This window comes from Diorhabda sublineata, chromosome 1, assembly GCF_026230105.1.
Source record: "Diorhabda sublineata isolate icDioSubl1.1 chromosome 1, icDioSubl1.1, whole genome shotgun sequence".
Lineage (NCBI taxonomy): Eukaryota > Metazoa > Arthropoda > Insecta > Coleoptera > Chrysomelidae > Diorhabda > Diorhabda sublineata.
Window position 1 is genome coordinate 37,024,547 of NC_079474.1, and position 25,099 is coordinate 37,049,645.

The following is a 25,099-nucleotide window of genomic DNA, read 5'->3' on the forward strand; positions in this document are numbered from 1 at the left end:
ACTTTTGAATGAGCAATGGCATAAACTATCTATAGTGTAACAGCCAATGTCAGTGCTGGCTGAGGTAGTCTGCATCAAGTAGTCTGCATCAAGTATTTTATGAAAGAATGTTTCTCGAGATAAGTTTGAAAAAAGTATTGCTCCGTTAGTATTTATTAATTGAAGTTTGGAGAAATAGCAATACTTTATGGGATTTCCAGTAAATCATAACTTCCGATGATTTCAAAAGCAATATCCTCGAATGAAATATATCTTTCATACTAAAACTGACACAATTATTGAGTTATTTCAATAAAAATCTTTGCCAATCAAAATAAATCACGTTTATCTTAAATTAAGTTGAACTATTTGACACTCATTTTAAAATATTCAAAATTGTATTTACATGAAATAATTGCCATTAATAGCTTGTAAACATATGCTATGGGTGGTCTAATTGATGATAAGAATACTTTTATCTATAAAAATAGATGATTACTTGACATATTGCCGTTTATGGTCCAATAAATTTCTTTGATATCCCACTGACTGTAGGAAAGAAAACACAATAGGGGAAACTATAAATAATACATCGAGTTTATTTCCAATATTTTATTTTATGTAAATGAGACAAAAATGGGGAAAATAAAGTTGTAAAGGTGAGATTGAAAATATCTATTTACCATGTCACCAATTCCAATAAAGTAATGACGTGTGAACATTTTTTGTATGGAGCATTTGCGACTTTTATAGTCTATTTTCATTTTCGAGAGAGCAATAAAACCTATTAACTAATCCAAAACTACAGTTATTTTGAATATTGCAAAGTAATATACATATTTCCCAAAATTAGCATAAATGTACCGGACCCAATACAGTTTTTGGGCATATTTAATGATCTTTTATAACCATAAATTTTACAGTATAATAGTAAAAGATTTAACTAATCAAAAGCTCTGTGTCTCAGAGATCCTTCAACATTAGTATTCAATTGTTTTAAATCATTTACAGACCCAACATTTATGTAAAAGTGTTGATGATACAGTGGAATTAGTTAGTAGTACGCTTGATGTTGGTTTACAGAGTTATTAAAGAAAAAAAACTGTTGCGAGTTTCAAAAAACACGTAAAGCTCCAGGAAAATCAAAGTTTCAAATATAAACTGAAAGAGAGACTTCGAATGAAAGTAAATGCGTTTTTCTTTAGAAAAGAATTTTCTACAATAGACGAAGTTCTTGCCACGGTTTGAGATGATTAGGATTAGCCTGAGCTGGGTCGAAGCACACCATGGAACCTTTCATAGGTTTTCACTGGAAAAAGCATTCTAGAAAGTCTATTTTAATAGAGAGAAGCCTTATTGTAGTATGAAGAAAAAATTACCTAAGGACTAGAGTCATTCATGATGATATGGCCAGTAGGTTAAGATAGCTGTTTAAAAAATTCCAACTTCACCGATAAATGGCGCTAAGAATCAGCAGTACTGACGGTTGACGTTTGTGAAACATCTCACATAGTGCAGTTTTTTGGATCGAGCGCACATTGGCAGGTATAAAGACGGTATCATCAATCCCTGTATTCAGTAAACAAGAAACAGTGAAGATAAATGACCTTATCTTCGAAGTAGTTGTTCTTAGGAACAATGATAAGCAACAAAAATGACATAGAAAAAGAGACAAACAAAGAATTCAAGCGGGATATAGGGCATATTAGTCCACTTTGGTGTTTTCTTGCCACGTTCCCAATAAGAAATAGCTCATAATATATTATATATATATATATATATATATATATATATATATATATACAAAATCGAGAAAAGTTTCTCTTTATCTCGTGAAACACTAAAAAAACTAAGCAGGATGATCATTTGAACGTACAAAACGATGATGACGAATTTTATTCATCTAACAAGTACTGTTTATAAAATAACTTTGGGTTTTAAAATAGAACTGCTGAAAAAGCTGGATATTCATCGGTTAATATTCCAATTTTATCAGTATATCACCCTGTATATAAATGTATAGTAATAAATTTTGATTTTTGAATCTCGTTTCTTTAACCTCTTTTTTGTTTTCGAATTAGACACAAAACTTGACACCAATTTTATTAGCCTGAACGAATCGTCGTAAAATTTAGACAGAGGGTCATTGAGCAAATGGGCGGCTTCTTCAAAAGTTGCCGCAATAACTCGAAAACGACCGGTGGTAGTTGGTATCGAGCTTTGAATGATCTGGGGTGGAGCACTAGGGCGCCAGTAGACATTCTACATCTAACTTCACGGTCTAGGTCCAAAGCGGAAAATGGGAAGTTCATTGGTTGATTTAGTGACGTTGCTAATGAGACTTGATGCCGATGCTAAGCTGCACGTTATTAATGAATTGAATAGAATAAGTTTCGTTTACCAATTTGCTCATCGTCTTGAATATGAGTTGATTATAATTAATCAAATATTAATCTAATACCATACCATTTTTCCATCTTCAATAATATTTTATCAGAAAATGTTATTAATCATCTTTGTTTTGATCGTGAATGGTTCCCAATTATTTCTACCTGTTTTAACTATTTCAACGTTTTATAAAATAGACTTTTCATGATAGATATCGAGACAGGATGTCTCTTAAAATTTGGAACATTCCTTAACTGTGGAGTTTTGTTGAATCGGTACAAAGCATTACAAGTTTTTGCAAAGCGACTCAGTCACTGTTTAAGATGGTTCTGGTCATCATTAGTAATTTGTGAATGTAACCATATTTTTGCACATATTTAGTGATAACATTCTAAACAGGAAACTTACAATACTTTTCCCAAAAAATATTTTTGTATCGATGTAACTTTTGCTAGCTTCCAAGGCTCATCTACAAACAAATATTTCTTGATCTGAAGCATATAGTCCTTCAATATACTATTATAAATACACAGTATTACGAGAAATATATTTAGAAAAGATACTACTAGATATAGTTTAGGTACAACGGTTTACTGATGAAGAATTGGAGCATATAATTTCGTAATAGTACGGAGCACATGCAAGTGGTGGATTGCCAGGGGCGCATGTGCATCGAGCGCATAGGCACATTTGTAAATCAAGCGCACAATATCTGAGTAGAATCCGAAAGACAGTTCGACGAGCGCACATGAAAATTTGATCTGCCGAAATGAGTCCTAGAGATGGACTATATAAGAATTTTATTTTATCTAGAGTGCATTTTTGGTTCAGTTAGGTTAGCTATAGAATCCCCGTCATAATTTGTTTGACTATGACTCATCGCATTGATGAGAAGGTATTAACTCTTTGTTACTTTGTTGTTAACTCTTACATAATTTTTCCTCTTTTATTTACGGTAATAAACATTTCAAACTAAAAACAGGGATTGAAGATACCGTCTTTATACCTGAAAATGTACGCTCTATGCACCCTCCTATATAATCTGTGCGCTTGAACTACCGTGTGCTCGACTCACGTGTGCTCGATGCACGCATTCATTCAAGTGACTTGATCTTTGAATTGGATATGGTACACCTATTTCATGACGATCAAAAAGTCCGTATTTAACATTATTTGATAAGTTTTGTTGCGCGTTTCTGAAAGAAAATATTCACATAATCAATAATTGACATTTTCCGATTATTGAAAACAAAGATAATAACTAGAACAGAACCATAACAGTGGTATTCCAAGCTGCACGTAATTCATAAAACGTAAACATTTGATACAAAAACATATTATATAAGAAAACTGAGAAAACTAAAGAAAAAAAACTTGACTTCTAAATTATGAAAAAAAAACACAACTAAAACAACTAAACTCTAAAGTTACCTAGTAAGTACATCTGTTTTTATTAATTTTCTCAATTGTTTTGTCACAATTAGCTTCATACCAATTTATGGCTTCTTTAACCGAAAGAGAGAAGATAGAAGTTCTTAGATGGTAGATTACAAAGATAGATTTCGAAATCACCAAGTATCATGTGCTTCATTTAGCAAAAAACATTTTCAAAGACCTCCAATTGCTAGAAGCACAGTAAGCGACGATGCACAATTAGTTATTCTGCTGTCTTAAGAAGACAACCATAATGCAACTACAACAGAGATTGCCTTACAACAAAATGTTATTTAGTCGTTTATAGTGAAATTTCTTAAAAAAAGATAAACGAACCTGCAGAAGATGATTCTGATAGAAGTTTGGAATTTTGTAACTTCAAATTTTCAGACAGGGCATCATTTTGTTTAAATTTCCTCATGGCAAAAGAGATGCAACTTTGAAATTTTTGATGTTTAGGCAAAACCATCCTATCAAATTGAAAAGTGGGGTCCCTGAAAATTTCTGGAACTTGTCTAAAGAACATTTTCTTAAAGTGTAAAAATTCTCTTTGCGAGTGTAATCACCGTTAAATAGAAAAAGAGAAATCAAACTGAACGTGCTTCACTAGAAACGAATCTGCTACTTTGTTTTTCTGAGTCAGTGGTGGATTTAATATCAGGCTGTAGCCAAGGGCAGAAGATTTCAAGGGGTGGCAAATTTTGATCAAAAGTTTTGATTTATACTCATATGTTCTTCTAGTTTGGCAAGACCCTCTCCACGGTGCTAACGGGCTTTATTCAAACTATTTGCGATATTACTAATTAAACGTAGTTTAAGCAAATACCTGCTTTGTGATGGCCTAAAATTCTAGTCTTCAAAAATTGGTCAATCCACGAAATTTATCTTTGATTTGTTAGTATGTTATTATGTGGATATCAAACAATAATCATTTAAATGGAACTTGAGATTAGGAGAATTCCATAAAAATTAAAATAGAATTTTTTGGAAAATATCGAGAATATGTATTCAGTTTACCTGATTATCAGTGGTGGATTTTTACCAGCAGGCTTAGTAGGTTGTAGCTTAGGACGGAAAAGTTTTTTTATTTGTATTTACAAAATTGAAGAAAATTATTGCTCACACGGAGAAAACGAGTTTTGAAATTTTTACAAAATTAAAAGTAAATTAACAAAAATTGAAGTATAGCATTGCAATCTGCAACGTACTAAATACTCAAATATCTCTATATGATCAATTGCTAAGTGCTTTGAGAAATATACTATTTTTATTATGAATTTTTAGAAGATTTTAGATTTTTGGTATATTTAGGATATTGCGGTCCGATATTATAATTGGAATGCAATTATTACTAAAAGTTTCTCGATTGCAAAATAAATTGGTATATCAAACTAGTAATATTAAACTTCTAATTTAAGAAATGTTTTTGAGTGAAGTAAAGCTTTTTTCTAAAATACTTCCTACCCTCACATTTCTATACTACTTTGATTGGTCCTTGGGTAACTAAAAGTTGGACCGCCGTGATATAAACAATGCAATACATTGATGAGTTTGTTCAGATGTGAAACATGGCAATCACATAAAATAGTAACACATATACAGAGAATGCCGGACGAATTATTACTTAAATAAACACCTACAAACTAGTCGAATATGACCTCGACATAATCTTAATTTTCCTTATATTTTTTCCATTAAAGTAAGTTTTTTCTGAAAATGCATAAATAAGCTATCATGACTCCAAATTAAAAAAAAAAGAAAAAAATCAGTAAAATAGAATAAATGCATATGGGTCAACTCTAATACCGCGTAGGTCCTCCTCTACTTCTTATCACTGCATTCATGTGTCGCGGCATGCTTAATATCAAATGTTCGACAATAGCTTGCGGTATATACTCCCATCTATGAGTTGGTTGTGATTAGAAATAGGGGGACTATGACTTCAAATTCTCTTTTTAAGATAGTCCCATAGGATTCATATCCGGACTGTTAGGTGGCCACTAATAATGACATCATGTAAGTAGCCAATAACCTGTCTAGCCATGTGGGGACGAGTATTGCCCTGCATGAATGAAAAAGCTCAGCAAACGGGACAAAATGCATTACATGTTCGACAATAATGTTATCTAAGTATGAGTAATATTGGGCATTCATGGACCTCGTACGTATAAGGACCAATTTCTTATGAGTATCGAAGCAAATTCCTTCCCAAAAAATTTTAGATCACCCACGCAAGAGATATCACAGCTGGCAAACCTTTCTCCTCTTTGTCTTCGATGGTATGAACACGTTTCATTATGTCGCTTCACTATGCGACTGATGCTGGAATGATGTCTTTCTAGCAAACCAGCAACATATCGCAATGAATATGCGTTATTTAGGAGAGCTGATGCTCCCACTGCCTCCTACAATGACAAATTTCTTTTGCGTTTCATTTTTTTACTTGATATACTCTCAAATGAACATCCAAACGGTGCGTTAATTTTGTCCAGAAGTTAACGTTGACTAATACATGCTATTCTTCAATAATAACTATAAAATTACAATTGCAGATAACTGAAATCAATAATATTCCGTGTATTGGATTGTTTATAGTTATAACAATAAGTAGAAAATGAGGCACAATAGATAAACTTATTTTAATAAATGACCATTTCACATGTTTTGTTTATGTTTCGTACTATCAACTGGCATAATATTTTATTACAGTTGCTTTTAATAAACGGGTGGTAGCATCATAAATAAACAACATCTATCCGGCAATTAATTATAATTAACTATTGTCATATCTGTTCTTTGTGAAGGCCAAGGACCGTTGTTTCAACTTCTTTTACATCGAACTCTTTTGATCTGTCCGAAAAATCAGTTAGTTCCTATATCAGTTAATTTAGAGCCTAATTGTTTGAAAAATTATCTCTTTACTTTTACGCAAATGTGTTAGTATTATATGACATCTGGGATGACTTGACAAGTTTTGGGTTTTCTATTCTATTCTAGAGCCAACGTAAGGAAGCGGATAACTCACACTCCAATTTATATTCAATACAGTTTTCATCACTTTCTATATTAACCATTATCTCTTCTGAAACTCTTTAATTTTCCTCAAATATTTATGAAAGTCGTGCTCCTTCTTTGTCATCTTTTCAATGTAAACAACAAAACATATTTCGTTCATTTTTTGATACAACATAACTACAAAAATACGTTCGGATGACCAAACTTATTGAATGAGACAAATGTAACTAGTTAGGAAAACAAAACTATCTGTTACAGTCCTGTTCCGAAAACAAAAAATAAAATTAAAAATACGAAGTTTAACATAAAAAAATAAGTTGACTGAAAGACGGTAGTCTCCAAATTAGCTGAAATTTAGTTTGCCGACCGTGCAGTGGTGTCTTTACTGATAAAAATCGCGAAAGCTTCATTCGATGCTTCTTCAAGATATTTCGGTTCGTTTGATTCTTTTAATGAAACCATTTGTTTCTGTGTAAATTTAAATTAATCACAAAAATTAAAATAGAAGGCAAATAAATGTTACAGAAGCATTAATATACAATGTTTGTGGCACTTTAAAGTAATAAACTTCTTCATAAAAATTCCGAAGTTGTGTCATGTTACTACAAAACACAATTCGATGATGTTATTTTCTACTGTAATGCTCTTTTTTATGTCTCGATAGGTTATTTTTGAGTCACCGAATAATAAAAACGTTCAAAAATTAACTGATAATGTAATAACTTGCACAATGAAATGTACAATGTACAAATCTTTTTGTACATTAACATATAGTAAAATATAAAATTGATTAGTTTTTAGGTAGCTCTGTCTAAATTAGTACAATGGCTACGACCAAACATTTTTTTTGTATACGACATTTATTCTGTGACTCTTCTAACGAGCAAACAAACCAATACATGTATATAGTATAGTCAAAATATAGGAATAAAATAAAGTATGAAATGATATGTAGAGAGTGATAAATATAGAAGCTAACAATTTTCAAGCATAAATTTAATGAATATTAACATGAATAAATTTGGAAGCAAGGATCCATAACAACTGATTTCAAACAACTAGAATCTAAAGGTTACATAGCTGATTTAAAAGACGCGGAATGTAACAATACAACATGTTAATCGTCTTTAAAACCAGAATAAAGAAGAGGAGGTACTATCTACTACTTCACTTTTTCTGAAAGAAATGCTTCAATTTTCAAGAATGTCGTGAACAATTAAAATAAATTTAACAATTCCAGTAACTAAGTGAGGATAGTCCCAAAAGTACCTGGGTCAACAAAGAAAATTTTGGTGACAAATATTTTTTCAATGTAATCTCCGTTTAGCTCTATACACTTATCCAAGCGATATTCAAAAAGTTCAATACCCTTTTCATAATAAGAATCATTGACGACTGTGCCATTTTTTCAAGTCTGGGAACAGAAAATGATCCGAGTGGGTTAAATCTGTCGAATCGGGTGCATCTTGGTGAAACATTTTCTTCTTAGCCACATGCGGCCGTTTTTGCTTGATGCCTTCGCTCAAACGTTACAATGAGTTCGCATAATACTCACCATTGATAGTTTTGCCTTTTTCAAGATGGTCAATGAAAATTATCATACGCGCATCTCAAAAAACCGATATATGGTCTTTGCTACCCAATATTTTACTGTTAATAACGAAGGAGCTACCCAGATTAGAATCTATTTCAACTTTTATGTTGGTTGGGAATAATAAATAAAAGTATCGTACCACATAACGATGACCAATTTTTTCCATATTTACAAATTCACAGAAAACGTTCACTATTAATGGCTGCCAAAAAATACTAAACAACGTGTCATCTTCAAACTTGAAACATATGCTGTATAGATTATTGTGTACTCCAATACAGTGGTATTTTTCAAGTAACTACCGCCATCTCTAGATCAAGTCAGGTACATCTGGGACCATCTCGTAGCTATGTTGAAAGATTATTCACTAATATGAATGCATTGGGACTCAGAGTAGCATCTAATTCAGCGCTGTAATATTCCGTAGAATTTTTGACAGTAGACACCTATTCTTCGACACATTTTATTATTCCCCTGTGTATTCAAATATAAATAAGTACAATCTGAATACACCATAATATTAGTTGATCGTAATAATGCAGATTTCACGCAATTTGGAGATGGCTTTTAGAGTTTCCGTGACTGTTTATCTTTAATCTTGAATACTCCAGATCCCTGACGCTATATCTGCTCAAGTGATAACACAAAGAAAAAATAGACAGGGAAAACAATATATTACGTTTTTCTGGGTACAGCCAAATACGAGGATACATTGAGAACTTATCAGCCTACTATAGAACCAAACAAAATTTCAATGTCAAAATATTTTATTACTCAAAATATTCACCTCTTAACTGGATACATTTATTACAGCGAATCTGCAACGTCTCTAGACCATTCAAAAAAATTGTTTCTTCTTGCTCTGCAAACCAGATCTCCACAGCTTTTATTACCTCCTCGTTGGCAGAAAATTTACGACCTTCTAAACTTTTTTTCTGGTGAATAAGAGGAGTGTTCTAGTGATTCAAAAACTAAATCACGCATTTTTTGTATGGCAACATGAGATTTGTGTGCAGGGGCGATGTCCTGCAAAAACAAAACACCTTTGGATAGCTTTCCGCGTCTTTCCTCTTTAATTTTTTCCCGTAGAGTGGTCAGTAATGTCGAATAGTAATCTTCAGTTATTGTTCTACCCTTATCCAAAAAATCAATCATGATTACTCCATGACAATCTCAAAAAACTGAAGCAAGAACTTTTTCAGCATATTTTTGAAAACTAAACATAGTAACAATTCGGTTTAAGAAGTCTACATCGTTTTCAAATCGAGCACAGATCGATCGCGATGCTTCTGCCTTTGCACGCTTCTGGTCAACATTCAAGCATTTGGGGATCCATTTTACAGCAATTTTTCTCATGTCCGAATTGACGTGAGCTGTATGAACACGTTCGTATGAAATATTCAGTGCTTGAAATATCCGTTTTAGCCCATTTCGACGGTCTGATAAAATCATGTCATGAACTGCATTGATATTTTCGGGGACTGACACAGAAACTGGCCTAGGCTAACTAGATATCATTACATTCTCGTATCCATCACTTTGAGCATAAATATCTCGAGTGAATTTTTTTGTCCAACTTTTCCTCTACTTACAACACTTTCATTATTAAATACTATTTGATAATGGCCAACCTCTTCTTCTTATGAAGATTTACAAAATCTCTTGTTATTTATTAAGTTAAAACCAAGTTCCTTGCTGCACTGCACAAAATCACCTACATTCTATTATAGTATATGTTTGCAAAATCGCAATTAACTCGGCATCTACTCCCAGTATTAAGAGTTACTCTGGACTAACTGCAGCTGAGTGATTTGGAAGATAGGTAGATTATTCAACTGGCTAACTTCCTTAAAGTATTACAAGGTGAAAGATAATGAAAGATACAAAAATAGATATTAGTGTTAGGTGCTTAAAACTCACACAACAGTCGGTTCTCTGAATTTTACTAACAATTTTTTGCATGTTTCCTTTACACATTCTTTTTGGCATTTTTCTGTTGGCCTATTGAATTTATTCTTTTATCATCTATTCCACTCCTAGAACATGCAGTATTTGAATTATATAAAGTAGATATATTCGTGGTTTCTTTAAGTAGATCTCTCAATTGTCTCTAACGAAACTGGTTTTAGTTTAATCTATCAGTTTCCGACTTTTTCGAAGCTTGTTCTGTTTCTTCCATTTATTTTCATTGCTCAACTCCAAATTTCTCCTCTCCTGTGTTACAACAGTATTTTTTTGTTAAAGTTACAATCTGTATCTATGTATTCTCATATCTACCATACAGTATTAGCTCAAATTTCGAATAATCATTATTCTAGTTAAAACATGATTTAGCTAGTTATGACCTTGAACATCATCATCTGACTTTTCTTTGCTGTAGACTTTTATTAACATTCTTGCTACCTTTACCTTTCTCAAACACAGTGTTGATTATTTCCTTCTCTGAAGTCACGTTTCTCCGACGTTTGATTTAGATTTCGCTCCAGAGATATTTTGAAACTAGAAACTTTATCATTCTATGTCAAATGAGTAGAAAAATTGTCTATGTATCAGTTTATGATTCTTCTCAACGTGTTTATTGTAAAGCAGTGTATAACCGAAAACGCTCCCAATCATTTCGCGACTATAAGATAATGATCTGTTAGGTAAATTGGCTCGGCGTCCGCTTATATTTTTAATAGGATAAATCTTTAGAGACACTCGTTATTCCAGATCATCTACCGTCGATCGACTTACCGTATGAAAACAAAGGAAACAAGAACCATTTTTGCGCTGCATCTCCGATAGCACACATGCAAATATAAGCCTCTCAGATTTTTGAAAATAATGACTATTAAAACCATTGATGTCTCTTCTCCACGAGCTTGTTAGATGGTATTTGGTGCTTTGTTTTTTTTTTAATTTCCAATTTAACCAGTTACGTTCTTTTGAATACATTTGGCTTAATTTCTACGAACGACGACAAACAAATCAAGCAACAAATTTAATGAATGTTTTATCACTTTTACTCAATTCGCTAGGTTGTAGTGGAGTTAAGTACGTAATAGGAAGAGTTACTACGGCTCTATGGAATATAAGATCTATTTATATGTATCTCATTTAACACTTGTTAAAATCTAAATTTCTGACAAAAAGCGAAGAGATTAACTATTTCTATTCCATCTGTCTAGATTTCACACAAATCTGACATAAATATTAGTTTTAATACTCATATAAAGAAAACCGTTTTCTTATTTCAAGTCTTATTTGAATACTATTGTTTACAAGGAAAAACAATTTAAAGAACCGAGGAAAAATTACGTAAATGCTATAGTGATGGGTCCAATGTAATGATTTGTATGTGAATCTCTGTCAAGCTTATAACAATTGCTTTGTGAGAAAAGATTTCCATTAATTTTATAGAAAATACAGAGACACACGCAGTTTGTTGATAGAAATAAAATGTAAGTAAGTTTTTGTTCTATGAACCGCCCCCGTATTTTAAGACTTCGTTTTGTTATGAAAACTTCCTTTTCTCATTGCAATACATATTATTGTTTTAAGATCTATTTAAAAAAAATTATAAGCCCTTCTATAGAAATTATCTATGACATTTCGACCTAGTTTTAGTCTTTATCAAAATAATGATATGATAAATAGATTAATATTAAAATATATTTTATTTCAACAATAGGAAGATCTTGTATCTCTTCTTATCGAAATATTATTATTTTCATTTATCAATTGAATATGTTTTTACTATTTCATAATTTATTGAAGCAGTTTCATTTTTTTCATATCAATTGAACATAAATCTATTTCTAAATATTTATATATCTGTCTTAAGTAAATAGCATCACAATTTTTAAAAGAAATGTCATATACAATATTACATCTTTTACGTTTGAGATTACTGACATATTTTGGAAATCTCATTTATGACTTTTTCTACTTTCGAAGTCCTTGTTTATATCCTGAGGATCTGTTCTACATCAAATACAAAATATATAGACCGCTCAGGGTTATTTAAATTACTAAAAATCATGATTGCTCTCTGGTATATTCAGAGTAACAGCTTTCATCAGAAAGTAGATATGGTTACTGTCAGCTAAAAACCAGTAGGTTTGTTGTAAGTTTGCTAGGGATTCGCTCATGTAGTTAAGTATTAATCTGGACTTTATTTATTTGTTTGTATGCTTCTTTTTTAGTTTAAAATTTAAACCTTAATTTCCTCATACTCAAAATACTGAAAGAATAAACCAATCGTTCCGCATCTAGTTGTATCTACGTGTTAATTATCTTGATTACCTCCATTAAGCGATCATCACTCACCTCACGACAGCTGATGTTTTTACCAGCCACTTTCCTTAATCACTGCCCTTCGGGTGGATTTCATAACCGAGAACGAAATATGTGTTTACAATATCCCATATACACCATTATAATTGTCCCATTATAGTAATAAATTGCTTAATTATGTTCCATCGTTGCGATTTGGTAGCAATTGGTCATAGATGTGTAAAGTGAAAATAATATGCCGGTATTCTATATGATGTATATTTACCAGAAAATGAGAAAGCATCACAAATATAAATCGTAAAAACAATATACCTCAAAAGCTATAAGTGAGTAGTCTATAAATGAAGTTTCCCACGAATAATTATAATAATTACAATCATTTTCTTGCAAAGGTAGATGAAATCCTTCAACTATCTATATCTCAAACTTTTACCAGCTGAAAAATCCTTCTCCTATTAACTTTCTTCGAGTATTACATTGGGACAGTCCTTTTTTATCCCTCTCTGGCATTGTTCACCTGTTCATCAGCTACATTGTCCCTTTTGGTTTATCATTCTCGTTTCATCTCATCTGAGATTTAAATTCGAGTGATATATGTGGTGAATATTATCCCAATTCGCATTAGTTTGGAGTATTTTGACAAGAGGTTGAATTTTCGAGCTTTGGAATTTTTCCTACTTTCCCTTTGGATATAGAAAAAGATGGTCTTTGGGTTCTCATACCCCGTTTGATACTCCTACACATGTGGTCTCGTTTATCTTTCCTATCCTCTTCAAGTATGAACGATAGAAGCATTGTATTGTTAGATGTCTCAGCTAATACCTTGTAACTCTTGTAGCATTCAATAGCTTTTTTTCTCTTGTGACATTGACAGTCATCTATACGGAATAAGGTATGTCCAACACTTATGGAACGGTAGTTCAGTCTTCCTTACTGTCTTTCCTATGTATCAGGTTGATTTTGGCGCTATATCAGCTTTAAGATTTTCCAAATGTATTCGTATTTCAGGAATTAGGACCATATAATCATCGTTATCTGCTGCTATGTCATTTTTGATGTCTTTGAGCACTTTATGTACTTCTACGATGAGATGTTTCTTGAGATGAGGTTGTCGATATTTGAACCGATGTTTTTGTACATGTATAATTTTGTATAAGTCGCTATAGAATTTTATCACTGTCTTTTTTGTTAGATATTTTAATGTCTTTATCTGTTAGAGCTACTACCTTTTTTCTGTCAATGTTCCCTGACTTCTTTGCGTACTTGTAACTTTTTTTTGCCGTTTCAATCAATAGTTCATATATAGTTACCAAGAAAACTTTATAGTGATGGTTGCGCATCTCGTTTTTCGACAAGTGCGAAGAAAAGCATAACTCAGAAAAATTACGAAAACGAGAGTTTTTTATTGTTTATATATAGAAATCATTAATTACTCCCATTCACAATTAAACTGCGACTGATATTCCGTTATCGTGGATAATGGAAAAAATAATTTTCATTATAATGTTAATATATCTTCCAAATATCTCTTTTGGGAACGTTAATTGGCACGAACTTAGTGATATCCTAAAGATAACCGAGAAGGCTCAGCATTATTTAGAAAATTAACGTCGAGTTTACCAATTATCATATAATTTAATGATAATATTTATCTATTAGATGAGCACGTCGATAGAATATAATTTGTATTAATTGTTATTGATGAGTGCCGAATTATTTTAATTGGTAGCTTGAATAGCAGAAGGTAACAGCGTCTTAGATTTTTATAATAATTTTGATAACAGGTCTTTGATTTCGTATCATGACAATTATTTTGAAGTAAGTATACATTCATAGTTGGAATAATTAATGAACCCGTACTTTTTTCACTTATAAACAAAAATGAAAAGATTATTTACAGTTTGCGTATATCCATGGATATAGTAATATTAGACTGGGCATTAATAAAATTCATTTATTAATATTAGAAAGAGATACTAGAAAGTTACGGTGTAATTAATTATCTCCCTAATTTGCTCCTTTTATTTAATTGTATCGTATTCCTTCCACCGTTATATTTTTCTACTCCCTTTATCTCGTTTAACTAATCACGACAAATCTTAAGCCAGAGGCAGTTTGTTCCTAAAGTTGGCAGAACCTTTCAATATCAAAATTATATAAATCACGCAATGTCGTTTTTGTAACAAATTGTTGCATTCCTCTTTAAGAAAAACACTAATTAGCAAGTGGACTTCTTTACAATATTATAATATTTTACAAGTACTTGTTTGTCAACGTTTTTTTAGTAAGTTAACCAATCGAAAAAGGAAAGTAATTTGTTTGATATGAATTATCGAATTGGAGGCACCGATATGCGTCTATCGAGGGTGTAGGTGTTTATCATATGTGAAATTTATAGCAATAAATAGAAATTCTGTTTTATTCAAATCTCTTCAATTATGTCATTGATGATTCTGGTTCAGGGAACTAAACTGATTATCTTATTCATTCATTTTGTATTCTACTGGTATATGATTTAGCATAAGAAACATTATTAAATTTCAACAGTTAATCATTAAATCTACTTTTCGTTTATAATGTATTCCCATCAGTGTCAGTGATTCTCAAAAATTTAGAACGATCAATATAAAATCTGAAGTTTTTAAGTTCTTCTCGAATTGTTAGACCTGAGACCGGTAATTTGTTCTAGAACTTCCTAGTAACAATTGAGATGAAGAAAATTAGATTCCATAATATATTCTCCTGTTTCTTGCCCATCTTACTACTTCCTGTCTTTATTCCACGTATTTCTGTAGTTTCTATTGACAAGCGTTTCGATAACCAAGTTGAATGTCAAATGTTTTCCGTTCCGTCCATATTTCAAATGAGCTATGTGTTCTTTAAACCGGACAATAAAATGGATCTCTTAGTCTGCCCAATATACTTTTGGTCACAATCACCACAGCTAATTTTATATATACCACTCTTTTCGAAATGTGGCAGCGATCACGCAATAATAAATTGTTGGGTGCATTTTAAAGCATTGAAATTGATAAATGTAAGGAAAGCTTAAATAAGGACATAAAGCCAATTCCTTACAGCCCACTCCATAGTTTAGTCAAAGAATAAATGTGAAGTCAAGTCAAGTTATTGAGTTTGAGTTTACCTTCAGTTTTTGAGGACGATAAATCGAAACGCGTATGAGTGTTAGTGTAGTGATAGTATAAACAGTGTGTTCATTATGAATATCAACAACAGTTGAAGAAATTCCAACTTAGTAATGAAGAATGTGAGTTTGGAAAAATTGCTTTCATATGAAAACGTTATAGATTAGATGAACAATATATTTCAGGCCGCTATAAATTAATTATAAATTACATAATTTCAATTCTATTGATATTTCCAAGCTATATATCCACATTGAATTACACAAAAGGTTTTGCGGTATAGGATCACAAAGACCTACGAACCGTTTGAGAACCAACGTGCCCAGATGGCAAAGAGAGAAAGAATATTAATATATAATACCTTGGCATAAATAAGTGATACAACAGCATTGTCCTCGGACATATTTATAGTTCATTAGAGCCCATTTGACTTCGTGTGGCCGACACATCTAATTGTATTCGAATAAGATTGTAATAAGATTGTAATAACTACACAGAAAGACATTTTTGCATACAGAATGTCCTCGACTATTCGTATTTCTGATTTATATATATATATATATATATATATATATATATATATATATATATATATATATACATAACCATTTTTTAATTTTTCAAAACTTTGTTTTATTGAAAGCTAGAGAGATTGGTTCAGGTTTGGAAATGGAAATTGGATCTGAAATAAAATTAATTGAAATTGTACATGTTCGCAAGCACACGAGTGATTTTTTGAAAACTCTCCAAATTTGGCGATTATAATTGATGTAACTTAACATTTATTTTCAGGTTTAACATAACTAATAAAACATTAGAATATCTAACCATTACAAGATCTATATTATCAAACCAATAATCACTGGTATATATAATTAAAAAATCCTGTCCAGAGTCAGTTTCGAACCGGTACCAGTAGCAAGCGAATATGAGATCCACTGCATCAATGTGACTATTCTGAAATTTGGTTAGTATCCACAGAATTGAATTGAATTTTCATTAATTATACTCGTATACTGAAATCGTACAGATTTCAAAAATCAGATGAAGAACGAACCAAGATATAGAATATTTCTTTCTAAATAAACTTACATTTATTATTAGATATCACTTGAAGCTCCATGTTTTTAAAATCTCTATTGATTTTTGTTTAATTCTTTGTTCAATACCAAAAGTCCACTTCCTTCTTCAATCCAACATATTTCGCATGCTAATTTTTACTTGGCCAATCGTCGCTACTATCGAAATCTATATTATAAATTATGAGTATAATTCTTATTTAAAGAATATTCAACAGAAATTGCACTTTCCATCAATGCGCGAATTTGAAAAACTTGTCTGACAAATGAATTTAAGCTATCATGTTTTGTGTTGATTCTCCATAGAAATGGAATATATGGTTTTGGAATTATATAAGTTACTCCAAAGTAAGAGAAAAAAATGAAACTGAAAACTCATATGATGACCACGCCAAGTGCCCTCACATTTAAAAATTCATAATACAGGATCTTTCACTTACACTACATGTTCCTTTTTGAACGTTTCTTCCACGCATAACTCAACAAAACAATAATCCTTCGGCCTCTGGCTGAGCGATACCTAGCCCAGGGAATCTAATTCCAAGTCACTTTTCTTTTATAACTTTCTCAATGTCCTAGTAGCAAGCAATTAAGTCAGTCCTTTTCGATAAACCTTTTAGAAAACATCAGCATATCAACATACTTCTAACTTTCACATTGTGTCATGACACCACCTCCTAGTAAACCCAGGCGAAGCTACGCTGCTCCTATAGATTCGGCACGCGCGACTTCGTTCAATTTTACGTTTTGTATATATTTTTTGTGTATATTGTTTTACTGGTATATTAGTTTGTATAGTAATATCTGGAAATATATTTAGAGAACGCCCTAACAAATAGACAGACAATTTGTATTACTGAGAACTGAGCATTCGATAAACTGTTATAAAAACATGAAAATTTATCTGTCACAACATAGTGTTACACTCCATCTGCTTCAATTATTTTGCAAAAATCTTATTGACGTAGTTTGTTTCGCCTTTTCGTTGTCTGTAATTCCACAGTGATTTTACTTCTGAGGTTGTTTAGCAAACAGACACAATCACATACTAGCTTAGAATTCCTCTGCTAAAGCGACTTTAAATGTTCTTTGTAGTCTGCTAAATCGCTTGAAAAATTGTGGGATCCACTGTTAGACTCTATCTCTAGTTTTAACTTCTTATGCATAGAACAATCTCTTGAAGAACTAACAATTAAAATATTTGCTGTCATAGCGATAGACTATATATAGATATTTAGAGAAGACATCTAAAGTGGTATCGTCATATCTAACATCTAACGAATAGCATATCATCTTTCTTTGACGCTGGTTAGTTGGAATTGAATTTGGATTCGTATTAAGAACAATTTATGTGCTGAAGCTCAGATTACGAGTGCTAAGCGAAGATTAACTTGATTTGATGTGTCCCCGTGGGAGTGCCTCTGAACAATATCATTGCACCTTGAATATTGAGCATCTCACGTGATGTCCGTCTTCTAGATGTATTTGGCCGTATACCATTGGCGAGTAATCAATAAAATGATCAGCCTTGGTTGATTTCTACGATATCAATTGCTGTTTTTTCGTTCTGTGGAACAATTCTTGAGTAGTAATATTCATCTAATCTGTCATATTGGACGGCCATTATTTTTTCCGTCGCCTCATTTATCACCCTGCTTTGTAGAACGGTGTTTAATTTTGATTTTTCATCCTGAACGAAAGACATACTATATACGTTCCAGATAAAAACAAAAAGATGATAACATTCGAAAGGATTACATTTCTTATTGTTGTTTCCAATATCTTGACAAATGGCTCTGGTACTTCGAGACAAGCTGTATACACGAGGTAAATAATTTATTTATAATGACATAATAAATATCGGATTAAGAAGATTTGTGTAGTTCGCTGAATAGCATAAAAGCTGTCCCTTGTCGCGTTTAAGTAATTTAATTGATTAGTCGTCGGCCGAAAATACTCCTTGTGTGAAAATTCAAATTTATAGGCAGAAAATTAGTGAGGTTAGAGTTGATGTGGTTGATTATTTATTATTCCGGTTTGAATTATACAAAGTTGAGATGGTAGTTCTCGTATAATGGAAGCACAATTATTATTAATTACGGCTTCAGATAGGTGGGACGTTGAAAGCACCAGATGATCGGTTGGAGGATTATCTCCTATATATGTTATTCACAGGTATTATAATAAATATGAAAACGAGAAAGGGCTTGTACTAAAAGAATATTTATTTTACTTGCTGTAAATTCAAGGATTAAAGGAAAATATTCTTCCCCACAGTAGGGCTTATATTTTTTGATTACACAATAACATGTTTAGAAACAATACTGCCATAGATAGTTCAGCTTCTGAAGCTATAGAATTTTAGCAATAATACTGTGAGTCCCAGTATAGAATTTCTTAAGAATTTGGTATTGGGAAATTTGATTTTTGGAATGATTATAATATCAAATAGTCAGATTTTAATACCGTTGGGTTTTTTTTGTGTACTTCAATGACGATGAAAGTGTTGAGATTATTATAAGAAACAAAATTGAAACTGAATAGAAACCATATCAATGATATCTCATACAGTTTAACCATCTTTAAGAAACTAAAAGAGCTCGTTAAGTGTGACCATATCGAGCAATGTTTTCAGTGAATAATGTATATTTTATAGCACAATATCTACTTATTTCCTGTTGTTATTTTTATGGATTATAAATGAATTTGTCTGATAATTTTGAAAAATATTGTCGCGAAACTTTTCTTATAAAACAAACAAGTACAATGAACAGTGTCATGTCTGGTTCTCTCCTTCATAAAGATATAGAATTATAAATTTGCTAATTTTTCTAAGCAAAGAGTCTACCTTAAGTCAATTTCCGAAAATAGTGGGAGGCTATAAATATCTCAAATCAATTCTGCAAATCTTGAAACAGTTGAATTTTAATTTTTACTGATACCATGTGTCCTTCAAAGTATTATTTGTATGTATTCGTATGTATGGATATACAGTTATATATAGGAGAGATCTTAAAAATTCTTGACGATTACGCATATCATTGTTCTTGTGGACTAGGACGGCTTCCATTTGGAAAACTGAATCCAGATTCCAGACACTATCATACCTACTTTGTTTCTGATCGAATTTTTGAGAACGATAGAAGAAACTCAAGGTAACCCCACATGTATCGAATCATTCTAATTTTCAAGTAAACAACGCTAGAACAATTAAATAATTTTAACCCCCAATTGATATGATAGACAATGCAGTGCCATCTTGTAGCAATGCATATATTGAACATCGATGTATAACAACTCTAGTGGAAGTAACTCTGCTAGAATTGACAGTAGGAAAACTTTTAGACCACATGAGTCCCACAGCAAAACTAGTAGTTTTTGTGAAAACTTGATCAAATATATTGCTACCCTATTAAGGATTGCGCTACAACTCGTGACGCTTTTTAGTCCGTTGATATAAGGCTGCGCCAATCCGGGACGAGGATATGTCTGAGTACAAAATACAACTCGTGACAGATTCATCGAGATTATTACCTGAAATTCAGTATCTAATCCACTTTGCAAAGCTGGAAAATCAAAAAATGAAAACCTAGAATTTCTAAATCCTTTAAATTTCATTTTAATATTAGGTAGATACTAAACAATATACAATAGAAAAAAAATTTTCGAAATTTACGTATAAGTTGTAATTTGTAAAATTCCATATAACATGATAATGCACACTTGCAATTTGCTAAAATTCTACCCCCAATATTGCCATCACCCTCAGGTTAGATTAGGTTGTATAATCTTCCGTCACGAGTTGTCTAGTCTTCATCACGAGTTGGCGCACGCCGTTATTAACTTCTCCTTATTGCAAAAGATAGATCAGCAAAGAAAATCAAAAAACCAAGAAAATACGTTTCAGAAAAGAAAAGTTGTAGTGTTCATCTTCTCCAAACACACAAATTGTAGTACAATAGCATATAAAAACAAGAAAAATTAAGATAATGATAAAATTTTTACTCTAACTTTATAAAAAATTTTGTTATTTTTCCTATTCTCTATTATATCGTATATATAAGTATATTGGCCCTATTCATTTAACTGTATCAAACAGTGGCCATCTCACCCTACTTCACCTTAATTTCATACGTTCTATATTATCCTCGGAAAATATTTGTTGTTTATATTTAAATGCAAAGCCGACCATTTCGTTTCAAAGTAATCCGATATGAAGCAGTTTATTGTGAACATGTGATATACTCTCAGGTGAGAAAATTGAAAGATATTGTGAATGAAATTCAAAAGGCAAAAAAAGGAAAGGGAAGAAAGGCAACAGGAGCCGTAAAAGCAGTGTCCAATATTATTATCAAGATCTATTCACTCAATATCAAGAGGGATATTATCAAAACAGATGACAAATAAACTAGAAGGGTGGGAAGGAAAATATTGACAAAAAATTTTAAAGGTGTCAAATTTGATGAAGGTGTCTGCTGAAGAAGAAAAAATACGTTTCCGATCAACCATTACTTACCAAGGTAAGAAAGGAAACACGAGATACACAAATTCCAGAATACCGAGAAGATTGGAAAATTGGATAATAATTGGAAATAGAGGTACATGAGAGAATCAAATGAGCCGACGCGGCTTTTTTGAAATTGAATAAAATAATAAGAGTGAGATGTAAGAGAAATGCAATTCTACTTAACCTAAAAACTAACTATTTCTGAACGTACCTATATAATTTCCCATTTATTGTCTTTTGTTTTTCATATTTCAAATTATCTATAATGCAAGATTAAATAAAGTATGATTGATATTACCTAGTATGGAAGTTGAAGGGTTCAAATTAACCCTAATTTGTTCGAATTACAGATAACAACACGTTCACACATAATGAATAGAAAATTTCTTCATCGACTCATATCAACAAAACGTTTGTTGCCCAGCCAATCATTAAATGAAATTTAAAATTATAAGGTATAGGCGTAAACGGTGAAAGAAAATGACCCCTCTGTGAATCATTTCGAAATTGGATCACGTATTACCGAAGCCATTAGCAGTCAGTTTCACACCAGTTAACACGAAGCGAATTAAAGAGGATTGAAAATGCTGTATTTTTCGATCGAGAGGTAAGTTTAAAACGGAAAATTCCTATTTGAATCGCGTTGTTCGAATTTGGAAACTCGCCGCTCCAACAACTGTTATAAGCATTATCTTGTGAATAGAAAACGTTTTTTTTAATACTTATCAATGATTGTTCGTTGTTAATAAATCCAAGATGTATCATTTTTTTAATAAAATCCTTCTGTTTATCATCCTTAGATTTCAAACAAAGTTTTGGAAGTATGACTTCTATCGCTGGCAGCGCGATTTTCAGGAATCAAATTCAAAATAAGTACAAACCATAGGCGTTACATTGACTATTACAAAGTAAGACGAAACCCTAGATAGGGTGAACAATTAATATTAAATTGTAGGCTACCAGTTTTCTAACGGATTTGAAACAAGGTGAGTAAGCTTGAAACACCTTTTGAATTAAATGAATAAAACCTAAACAAACAAAGGTCAAATTCCAACTTGCCAGCTGTAGAACAGATTTGAATAGAGCTTACGCTCTAACATGGTAAAAACTGATGGTAAAAACTGAGTTTATATTTTTTCAAATATCACCATACTGTTCTATTCTATTCGTTCTGTTCCCCAAAGCAATACAAAGTATGAATTTACACAGCAATAAATATACAAAATTTGCTGAAAATAAAACATAATTATTGAAGATAATTGGTTAATGTTGAGAGCACTAAATGTAGAAAGTAAAGATATATAAAGTTTGAAAAGATATTAGAAAAAATTTACTAGCGATTATAAAGAATTCTATCATCACAATTTTCTTTGATTTTAACACTTGTAGAGTGCAAACAGAGGACGTTTCAGCAATGAAACTGGAGTTTTATTGAATTCTTCGATTGGAATGGGAGGCCGATAACTAATTATTCTGTTCTAGAAACTTGCACATTAGAATAAATGAAAAATAAGTGACTTCTATGTTAAAATTTGTGAACAAAGGTTAATTAAAAATATGTGAATAAAACCGCAACAAGCCTAACCAAATTTTTATACGAGAACTCAAGAACAAGAACATTTTTACAAGATAATAAGAAAACCTACTTCCATTACTATTTGTGCTGGAATCAAGGTGAATATTTGAGGACCCACTATTGTCAACAGTCACGTTGTTTTTAAGAAAATAATATTACAAACATAGGATTTGTACTTGATACTAGTAGGACTATTTCTCAACAACCCACGACTTACGTTCACCACACATATTCTGATATGAAGGGGTGGGTGAAAAAGAATTTACAGGTTTTCAAGTGAAAGGGAAAGTGAATTAGTGCACCTAAAACAAAAAATCGGATTGAATTCACGATCCATTCTACCACTGTGACAATTACAAGACAATTACAAGTACGTAGCTGCCGGTATTCTGGACTTGAAATGAGCTTAATCAATTTTTCACGTTCAGATCTAAACAATGTTTGTATATTTACATACCACCAGAATGTTAAACTGATGTTGGTAGCAGAAAACATTGATTTTCGTTCTGCAGAAACCAATGTTATAAAGAATACTCTTCATAGTTCGTAGGTGTGGACAGCCGTGAAACCGTTGCGCACTTAGGCCTTCAGATAGGTCCATCGTGCTTCACAAGAGTACTCTTAAGCGTACTCTTTATAAGATTATATAAATTAATTAACAATGTATCCCAATCCTTTCAAAATTTGTTATTGAATGACATCAAAATTATCTCGAAGTGAATATTGTGTTTCTTCTGTATTATTCTGTATTGGAGTCTGCATTTGAAAATAATTTTTGATGATGATAAACTCACAAGAGTGCAGTTGAGCAATGGGTTTCCAGCGACAAAAAAGTGTTATAATTGGAATTGGAATAAATATTGTTTGATCCCTCATGTTGTTTCTATATTAGGTTGCTTCATCCGACCACACAATAGAATGCTGGAACTGCGGATCATGCCGACTGCATTCAAGGTATCACTCGCAAAATTCCAATCTGCGATAGAAATCATCATTGTGAAGTGCGTGGAGGAGACGCCGAAGGTAAACTCGATAGTACATGCGTTTCAGCATTCGTCGTGATGAATGATCGGATATTTGAAGCCGCTTTGCAAATTGGTTCGGCTGCTTAGCTAACAACTACTTATATTTTCGTTGTTACAGATACCGATAGTACAGAGCGCGGCAAATTGTAAATTCAGAAAACATAGCTTCGAAATCCGTGTTCCTATGCAGATACGACGTAACAAAGAAACTTGAAGCGTTAATTGTATCGGTTATTCATTCTGAAAACACGTCAACTCAACGAACTCGTGTTATCATCAGACAGACACAACTGCCTGAAGCACAAACATGCTTCGGTTTAATTTTGTTCTACAGCTTTGCCACACTTATGAGCGGATTTATGCTGATTTTCTGAGTTCTGACTTATGCAGACCCCTGTATCTATATGTACTAATAAAAGAACTTTTAATTTAGTATTGTTATAAACATGTATTGTTCTTTAGAAAGTTTCACAAATAAATATACAGCATGGTTTACCGAAGGCACGTCACTGATCAAGTACTTTCATATTCGATGCTTTGTAATAATTCCACCGTTCTATTGTAATTAGAGGTAAAACAGAGACGCGTTTGTTACTAGATTATTTCAGCAGGTTCGCATTTATAATGAAGATGTTGAACTGTCAGTGAAAATAGGATATACCTTAGTTTTTTGTTGATTGCCTGATTATGTGTAGTTATTGTTGAATATTACAAACATCTCGCAATAAACGAGTTATATGCTTGTAAAGAAATATGGAAAATGAGACCGCCGGTATAAAAGTGAATGGGGTTTTGATTAACGACATCAGACATGCTAATAATAGCCGGTAGTTTGAAGGATTTAGAAAGAGTAATGGTGTAATGGGAATCACGAACACAGGAAAAGGTACACTTTTTGAAGAAGACTTATTAGGGAAAGGGAAATAAGTATAACATATATATAAAAAATAGAATAGAAAAAGTCTGTACTTGTATGAACTTTACAAACATAGAAGAATATTGTAGAAATTACCTTTTAGAAGGTTCATCGTCTTGAAATGAGGAATTATTGGAACCGTTGCCAGACAAGAAGAATATC